This window comes from Hyla sarda, chromosome 2, assembly GCF_029499605.1.
Source record: "Hyla sarda isolate aHylSar1 chromosome 2, aHylSar1.hap1, whole genome shotgun sequence".
Taxonomy (NCBI): Eukaryota; Metazoa; Chordata; class Amphibia; order Anura; family Hylidae; genus Hyla; species Hyla sarda.
In genome coordinates, this window is record NC_079190.1 from 199,343,429 (window position 1) to 199,352,571 (window position 9,143).

Sequence of the window (9,143 nt, forward strand, 5' to 3'; positions counted from 1 at the left end):
TTCCCCATTTGTTCCCCTGATCGTTCTGGGTCTTGGCACGGAGACTGACCGATCAAAACTTTTGACATATCTAAAGTCTTTCTAAATGTCAGGTATATTTTAAACAAAAATATGAAAAATATTTTGTAAAACTGTTACAATAGAAACATTAGGTTTTTGAATTTTTTACGCACACTAAATCGATGCTTGGAAAAAAAGGGGATTCATAAAGGGGAGTCATCTGTGACATCCTTGAGGTACTAGATTGCGTGAAGAAACATTTGCTTAATCTTGTGTTGTATGCTATTAGGGAGTGTGAGAATAAAGCTTTCCCAGATGATTTATTTATTTTTTATTTTTTTAGACCCTATGTTCCCTTACATATAGAGGCTTCCACCCAGTCTGTACAAATTAGAAGCAAAAGCTTTCCCAAAAACAATCATCGAGGAGGGTGGGGATATCCACATGGATTGGCATGCAGCTGCTCACAGCAAATGTATAAGTTTTCTGGCTCTTCAGTCACATTTATAAACTTTAGGGTCAATACATCCAAATAAACCCCTATGTGCATTATACTGAACAAAATTTGCTAGATACGTTTAAAGGGGTACTCCACCCCTAGACATCTTATCCCCTAATATGTCTGATCGTGGGGGTCTCGCCGCTGGGGACCCCCGCAATATAGCATGCGGCATCCACCTGTTTCTGGTCCGGAAGCGCTGGAGGGTCTGGGTCCCGACCACGGGAACGGAAGTTCGTGACGTCATGACTCTGTCCCCGTGTGACGTCACGCCCCGTCCCCTCAGCGCTTCCGGACCAGAAACAGGTGGGTGCCGCATGCTATATTGCGGGGGTCCCCAGCGGCGGGACCCCCGCAATCAGACATCTTATCCCCTAGGGGTGGATTACCCCTTTAAGGCTTGATATGAGATAGGACCAGAATATTGGGCAGACTAGATGGGCCAAATGGTTCTTATCTGCTGACATATTCTATTTTTCTAGATGTGCATATACAAATTCTATCAAACTGGAGGGGGAGGACAAAGGAGAAACCAATATATTTGGAAAGGAGAAAACTATAAGCTAGAAAGGGGATAAAAAAAAAAAAAGATGGGGGAGGGGTGCCTGGCCCTGTGTTTCACCCCTCTTTTTAATTAGAAACAGTGTGGGGGACACTTTTTAGCCTTCTAGTACTAATGTTTAGACAACCACTGATATGACATTTATAATATAGGGGATAGGATATACAGTCATGGCCGTAAATGTTGCAGCACAAGAAAAGACAATATGCCAAAAAGCGCACACCCACTGTTAATTTATAATGGAAAATATGTTTTATTACAATTTCAACATAATACAGCAGACAAGGACATTTAAAAACATCTAAAAGGCCTTTACACAACAGGGGCGACCCCCCCCCCCCCCCCAAAAGAGGCACTTGTTTAATAACAATCTATATATTGCACTAGTCCTAAACAACTCTAATCGTATAGCCGCAAAAATAACAATACAAGTCACATAAAAAAGTTTTCCTCAGACAAATAATAAGGCCAAGAGAATCAACCTGTAAAGGATCAAATGCAAATCCAACCTGTATGCAGCAATACAATACTGGAAAAACAGGGCTATGGACAGCAGATGGAGAATAACCTCGCAGGTGCCCCCCTAGGCCTGCAGGTTGGCAACTTCCTCAGGGGGATTGTCCTGATTAGAGCTGTTTAGGACTAGTGCAATATATAGATTGTTATTAAACAGGTGCCCCGGGAGTGGTCTCCCCCCTCTTTTAGAGGGTCCCCCCTGTTGTGTAATGGCCTTTGGGCCTTTTAGATGTGTTTAAATGTCCTTGTCTGCTGTATTATAATGTTGAAATTGTAATAAAACATATTTTCCATTATAAATTAACAGTAGGTGTGCGCTTTTTGGCATAGTCTTTTCTTGTGCTGCAATGTTAGTTTATTGATCTGCACCTTGGCACCCTGGGTATGATTATTGTTGCTGAGCCCGCTTTTTCTTGTATATGATATACAGGCCATAAATGTTGGCACCCCTGAAATTTTTCAAGAAAATGAACTATTTCTCACAAAAAAGGATTGCAGTAACAAATGTTTTGCTATACACATGTTTATTCCCTTTGTGTGTATTGGAACTAAACCAAAAAAGGGAGAAAACAAGCAAATAGGACATAATGTCACATCAAACTCCAAAAATGTGCTGGACAAAATTATTGTCACCCTTTCAAAATTGTGGAAAAATAAGATTGTTTCAAGCATGTGATGCTCCTTTAAACTCACCTGAGGCAAGTAACAGGTGTGGGCAATATAAGAATTACACCTGAAGTTCACTTAGTCTTTGCATTGTGTGTCCAACACTAAGCATGGACAACAGAAAGAGGAGAAGAGAACTGTCTGAGGACTTGAGAACCAAAATTGTGGGAAAATATAAACAATCTCAAGGTTACAAGTTCATCTCCAGAGATCTAGATTTGCTTTTGTCCACAGTGCACAACATTATCAAGAAGTTTGCAACTCATGGCACTGTAGCTAATCTCCCTGGGCATGGACGGAAGAGAAAAATTGATGAAAGGTGTCAACGCAGGATAGTCCGGATGGTGGATAAGCAGCCTCAAACAAGTTCCAAAGATATTCAAGCTGTCCTGCAGGCTCAGGGAGCATCAGTGTCAGCGCAAACTTTCCGTCGAAATTTAAATGAAATGAAACACTATGGCAGGAGACCCAGGAGGACCCCACTGCTGACACAGAAACATAAAAATGCAAGACTACGTTTTGCCAAAATGAACTTGAGTAAGCCAAAATCCTTCTGGGAAAATGTCTTGTGGACAGATGAGACCAAGATAGAGGTTTTTGGTAAAGCACATCATTCTACTGTTTACTGAAAATGGAATGAGGCCTACAAAGAAAAGAACACAGTACCTACAGTGAAATATGGTGGAGGTTCAATGATGTTTTGGGGTTGTTGTGCTGCCTCTGGCACTGGGTGCCTTGAATGTGTGCAAGGCATCATGAAATCTGAGGATTACCAATGGATTTTGGGTCGCAATGTACAGCCCAGTGTCAGAAAGCTGGGTTTGCGTCCGAGATCTTGGGTCTTCCAGCAGGACAATGACCCTAAACATACGTCAAAAAGCACCCAGAAATGGATGGCAACAAAGCGCTGGAGAGTTCTGAAGTGTCCCGATCTAAATCCCATTGAACACCTGTGGAGAGATCTTAAAATTGCTATTGGGGAAAGGCGCCCTTCCAATAAGAGAGATCTGGAGCAGTTTGCAAAGGAAGAGTGGTCCAACATTCCGGCTGAGAGGTGTAAGAAGCTTGTTGATGGTCATAGGAAATGACCGATTTCAATTATTTTTTTCCAAAGGGTGTGCAACAAAATATTAAGTTAAGGGTGCCAATAATTTTGTCCAGCACATTTTTGGAGTTTGGTGTGACATTATATCCAATTTGCTTTTTTTTTCCCTCCATTTTTTTGGTTTAGTTCCGTAAACGTGTATGGCAAAACATGTGTTACTGCAATTCTTTTCTGTGAGAAATACTTAATTTTCTTGACAAAAAATTCAGGGGTGCCAACATTTACGGCCATGACTGTAGGATGTGTCTGATCATGGGGAGTCCAACCCTCGATCTCCCGTATGGAGCCTAGCTCTTGTTACCTTACTTTCAATTCTTTTCAGCTTGTGTGTCCCAAACACTTCCTTAATAATTCCACTAGAGGGAGCAATCGGAAAAGAAAAGCAATGCAGCATCTTTAGTAGTTGCACTTAGGAATTTAAAGGCTGTGTATATATATTACACCTCCGCAATTAAATTTTTTAACCACATCCTGACAACTTTCTGCAGATTAAAAAGCTATAAAGGCTTCATTTTTATGTAATTTATGTGTTAGTAACTTTTTATTTTTTGTGATTTGGGGGGGTGGGGGGTGCTAAGGAAAAATGTGTTAGTTATTCCATCTTGATTTCAGTGGATTAACCTATGATCCTGTTCAATGTTTCTGTAGATTCCGGTTGGAAATGCATTGCTGTCTATGAAGACTGTGCATTTCAGAGCGGTCCTAGCGCCATTTGAACATGTGTGTCCTGTGTTTTCAAGTGGGCATTATGCACGTTTTATACCATATGAATAGACCGCTTTCTGCTCTAGCTGCGGCACGATTTTCAGGATGCAGCAATACTCTGCATGGCCTTTCAGGGTTAAAGGGATACTCCGCTGCTCAGCGTTCGGAACAAACTGTTCCGAAAGCTAGAGCCGGCGCCGGGAGCTCGTGATGTCATAGCCCGGCCCCTCATGATGTCATGCCCCGCCCCCTGAATGCAAGTCTATGGGAGGGGGCGTGGCAGGCACACACACATATATGTTAGCCCAGTAGTTCGGATCCTGCACAAGAGAGGAATATCCTAGGCTGATATAATCTGGACAGTGCCCAGCTACGCTGTTTTGTGTGACAAAATAATAACCCTGTTTATTCTTTTAGCAGAATTATGCGCGCACTGCATTGCCGTTAATGGTGATGGTGCAGGTCCGCATGGCCTGGGGCCCCTGCCAGAAGGAAGATTCCTTAGTGTGAAATATAACACAAGCACATAAAAGTTAATTATTTTAATCAATGGTTTATGTTTGTTTGTATATGAAGAAAAAAAACAAAAAAACATTGTGATCTGAATCAGCCTGGGGCATGGTATGGATTTCGCTAGTAAATTCGAGATCTGATCTGTTTCTTCTTCATTTAATTCCCTTTAAAAAGACCGTACCAGAACTCTCTGGCAAGATACATTATCGTTCTATCAACGGAGTCAGAAAAGTGTTGAAAATTTCAGTGTACAGCTATGCATTGTCTGATGGGGTAACGATTGTCATTTCCTCAGGTCTGTTACCTGACATGTATCCCCTAGGTCCTAAATAAGTGTGTGCACACTGTGCACGGGGTTGAATTTCTGCAGCAGATATTTAATCCGTGAAAATCCTGACTTTGGTGTCAGCAGAAACAATCGACCGGCTTACTGTTTATTTGTGTTTTTCACTCGGAAATACATTGTCGTCTATGGAAATGGTGCATTACCCTACTGTCCTAGTGCTGCCAGAACATCCCGATGTGCAAAATATTTGCCTGTGTTTTCCGGACAGACATTTTGCACACTTTACGGCGTGTGAGCATAGCCTTAGGCGTTATCTTTATATGTTTTATTATAACAGAAGTTCCTACATCATCTTGGCCAGTGTAGATTGGTGAATTATCACTGAGTATCATGTCATCCAGCCATACACTTTCCATGATGCTGCTTTAAATACTTCTATTCTTAGCTACATTTCTTTTTCTGCCTCTGGACTAGCTGCAGTGCTGTATAGCACATTGAGACTAGGTTCATACAGTGGATTCAGTTGTCACTTTTGCTATTATATATTTTATTGCAATAGATGTATAATTGGAATTATTTTTTTCACCCACTGGATTCCTTAGGTGTGACGTCTTCTTACAGGTGCTGATCTGCTATGGATCTGGAACACAGTCCCTTCTTTTGACAAATATGGTGGATAACAGAATTGATGCCAATGTATAACCTATGTAGGGTCTGAGGGGAGATGCATGATAGAAGCTTTAGCAAACATTATCAGGGAAATCTCTATCACGCACCACTTCTCAGTTCTTTTTCTAGATATAAAATGCAACATGTTTCATTTTATTAGGTTTTTATTTTTTTTACAGAAATATATAATGTAGTGCAATTTAATTCCAATAGATATAATACTGACATTGTGTCATATTTCTTTGTTGCAATACAAGCACCTATATAAACATAGAACAAAACATTTTATTGTGAAATGCAGCACTTTTCTAAATAATTCTAATATTTTTTTATTTGAAATATGTCTACATAAACTTTTTTTTCTGCTACTACTACAATATAGCTTTATTACTCAAAGAAAGCATGTTTTTTTCTGAATGAGAAAATTCCCTTTATAACACACATTTCTTTCTTTTCATTTCTAAGTTTTCCTTGTATCTAAAGGGTGTTTTTTTTTAATCACTTTAGGTGATGGGAATTTAATGGGGTTTGCAGAATGTTCAACCAATTATACCAGCATATTTTCATATCCATAATATTGCCCAATTCGGTGCAGTACAGATATTTTCAGTATTGCCAGGGTTTATGCAGGTAGGATTATGAATTTAAATTACTACTGTTCCCATAATTTCTCTTAAAGGCATTAGATCAATTTATAGCTTCCTGTATGCCCCTCAAATACAATATTACACAGGCTGATAATAGGCTCATTCCTGACCCACGTAAAAGCGTTTGCTCATTCCTCTGCTGATGGCTAGATCACGTATTTTGCATGGCCAACATCTCTTGTCTCCTGTGTAGACAGGGGATGTTGTGGCCAACAACAAAAAGTTAAAGGGGTATTCCAGGCAAAAACTTTTTTTTATATATCAACTGGCTCCGGAAAGTTAAACAGATTTGTAAATTACTTCTATTAAAAAATCTTAATCCTTCCAATAGTTATTAGCTTCTGAAGTTGAGTTGTTGTTTTCTGTCTAACTGCTCTCTGATGACTCACGTCCTAGGAGCTGTGCAGTTCCTATGGGGATATTCTCCCAGTATGCACAGCTCCCGGGACATGACATCATCATTGAGCAGTTAGACACAAAACTTCAGAAGCTAATAACTATTGGAAGGATTAAGAGTTTTTAATAGAAGTAATTTACAAATCTGTTTAACTTTCCGGAGCCAGTTGATATATAAAAAATAGTTATATATATATATATATATATATATATATATATATATATATATATAAGGTTTTGCCTGGAATACCCCTTTAAAAGCCACCAGCAGAAGCTGAAGATAGCAGAAAGAGCTATCTAAAGGGAAAATTGCCACCAAAAGGAAAAAGGATTTCTTTATTTTAATTCTGCAGTTGCACTGGTCTACTAGTCAACATAAAAATCTATTGTGTGTCAGCCTCTCTTCACATTTGGGTTTTAGTTTATAGCAGCTATGTAGGTGGACCTGTTTTCACATGGATCCAGGTGAATACTAACAGACCCCATTGACCTTTAGTTTGGTTTGTTAGTTTTCTTTTGGGGATTCTTGTATCATGCAGTTAAAAATACTATACTGAACATTTTGCAGGTGTGAACAGAGCTTTGTTTTGAAAAAATCCTTCTTGTCGTAATGTTGTCTTTTTGTTATTTTTTTAAAGTGTACCTGTCCTTAACAAAAGCTTTTTATATAATGTAGAAAATAACTTTATATGTATATGCAGGGCTCTGTACACTGAGGACAAGCAGGGCTCTGTGCACTGAGGACAAGCAGGGCTCTGGGCAGTGAGGACAAGCAGGGCTCTGTACACTGAGGAGATGCCAAGCTCTGTACACTGAGGACAAGCAGAGCTCTGTAGACTGAGGACAAGCAGGGCTCTGTGCACAGAGGACAAGCAGGGCTCTGTACACTGAGGACAAGCAGGGCTCTGTGCACTGAGGACAAGCCGGGCTCTGGGCAGTGACGACAAGCAGGGTTCTGTGCACTGAGGACAAGCAGGGCTCTGTGCATTGAGGACAAGCAGTGCTCTGTGCATTGAGGACAAGCAGGGCTCTGTGCAGTGAGGACAAGCAGGGCTCTGTGCAGTGAGGACAAGCAGGGCTCTGTGCAGTGAGGACAAGCAGGGCTCTGTGCACTGAGGACAATCAGGGCTCTGTGCACTGAGGACAATCAGGGCTCTGTGCACTGAGGACAATCAGGGCTCTGTGCACTGAGGACAATCAGGGCTCTGTGCACTGAGGACAATCAGGGCTCTGTGCACTGAGGACAATCAGGGCTCTGTGCACTGAGGACAATCAGGGCTCTGTGCACTGAGGACAAGAAGGGCTCTGTACACTGAGGACAAGAAGGGCTCTGTGCACTGAGGACAAGAAGGGCTCTGTGCACTGAGGACAAGCAGGTCTCTGTCCACTGAGGGCAAGCAGAGCTCTGTGCACAGAGTACAAGCAGGGTTCTGTGAAGTGAGGACAAGCAGGGCTCTGTGCACTGAGGACAAGCAGGGCTCTGTACACTGAGGACAAGCAGGGCTCTGTACACTGAGGACAATCAGGGCTCTGTGCACTGAGGACAAGCAGGGCTCTGTGCACTGAGGACAAGCAGGGCTCTGTGCACTGAGGACAAGCAGGGCTCTGGGCAGTGAGGACAGGCAGGGCTCTGGGCACTGAGGACAAGCAGGGCTCTGGGCACTGAGGACAAGCAGGGCTCTGTGCACTGAGGACAAGCAGGGCTCTGGGCAGTGAGGACAGGCAGGGCTCTGGGCAGTGAGGACAGGCAGGGCTCTGGGCAGTGAGGACAAGCAGGGATCTTGCCAGCAGGATGATTGACAAGCCAGAAGCCTGCACAGAGCCCTCCTTGTCCCATTAGAGCAACATTCTGGTGGCAGTTTTTTTTGTCACAGTACCAAGACTGACCCATTGTACAGCAACTGCTGGAGTAGAGGCATGGTGCCATAAGAAAACACAGGTTTCGGAGGATAGGATTGGATGTTTCTAATCCCGTACAAATTCTCCCTTTGAGCTAAGCGTTACGCTTTTAAATACATCACAATGGATGAAAGGCCAAATTCATGTGATGTGATGTTTTTTTTTCCCGTTTGCTCTGTACCACTTGTACATATTGTATTAAAATATACTTCTTAAATATGTCGCCAGAAAACTCTCTTGCCCTGATTTATCAAAATGAATGAGACAAAAACTGGAGTGATTTGCCCATAACAACCAATCTGGAATAGATGTTATGGGAAAAGTCTCCAGTTTTTCTCTCTCACATTCTGATAAATCAGGGCCTCTGCTTAAAAAGTTATATGAAGCAATCGCATTTGCCATTAGTATAACCTAAAGGGGTATTCCAGGCAAAAACTTTTTTTTATATATCAACTGGCTCCGGAAAGTTAAACAGATTTGTAAATTACTTCTATTAAAAAATCTTAATCCTTCCAATAGTTATTAGCTTCTAAAGTTGAGTTGCTGTTTTCTGTCTAACTGCTTTCTGATAACTCACGTCCCAGGAGCTGTCCAGCTCCTATGGGGATATTTTCCCATCATGCACAGCTCCCGGGACGTGACATCATCATTGAGCAGTTAGACAGAAAACTTCAGAAACT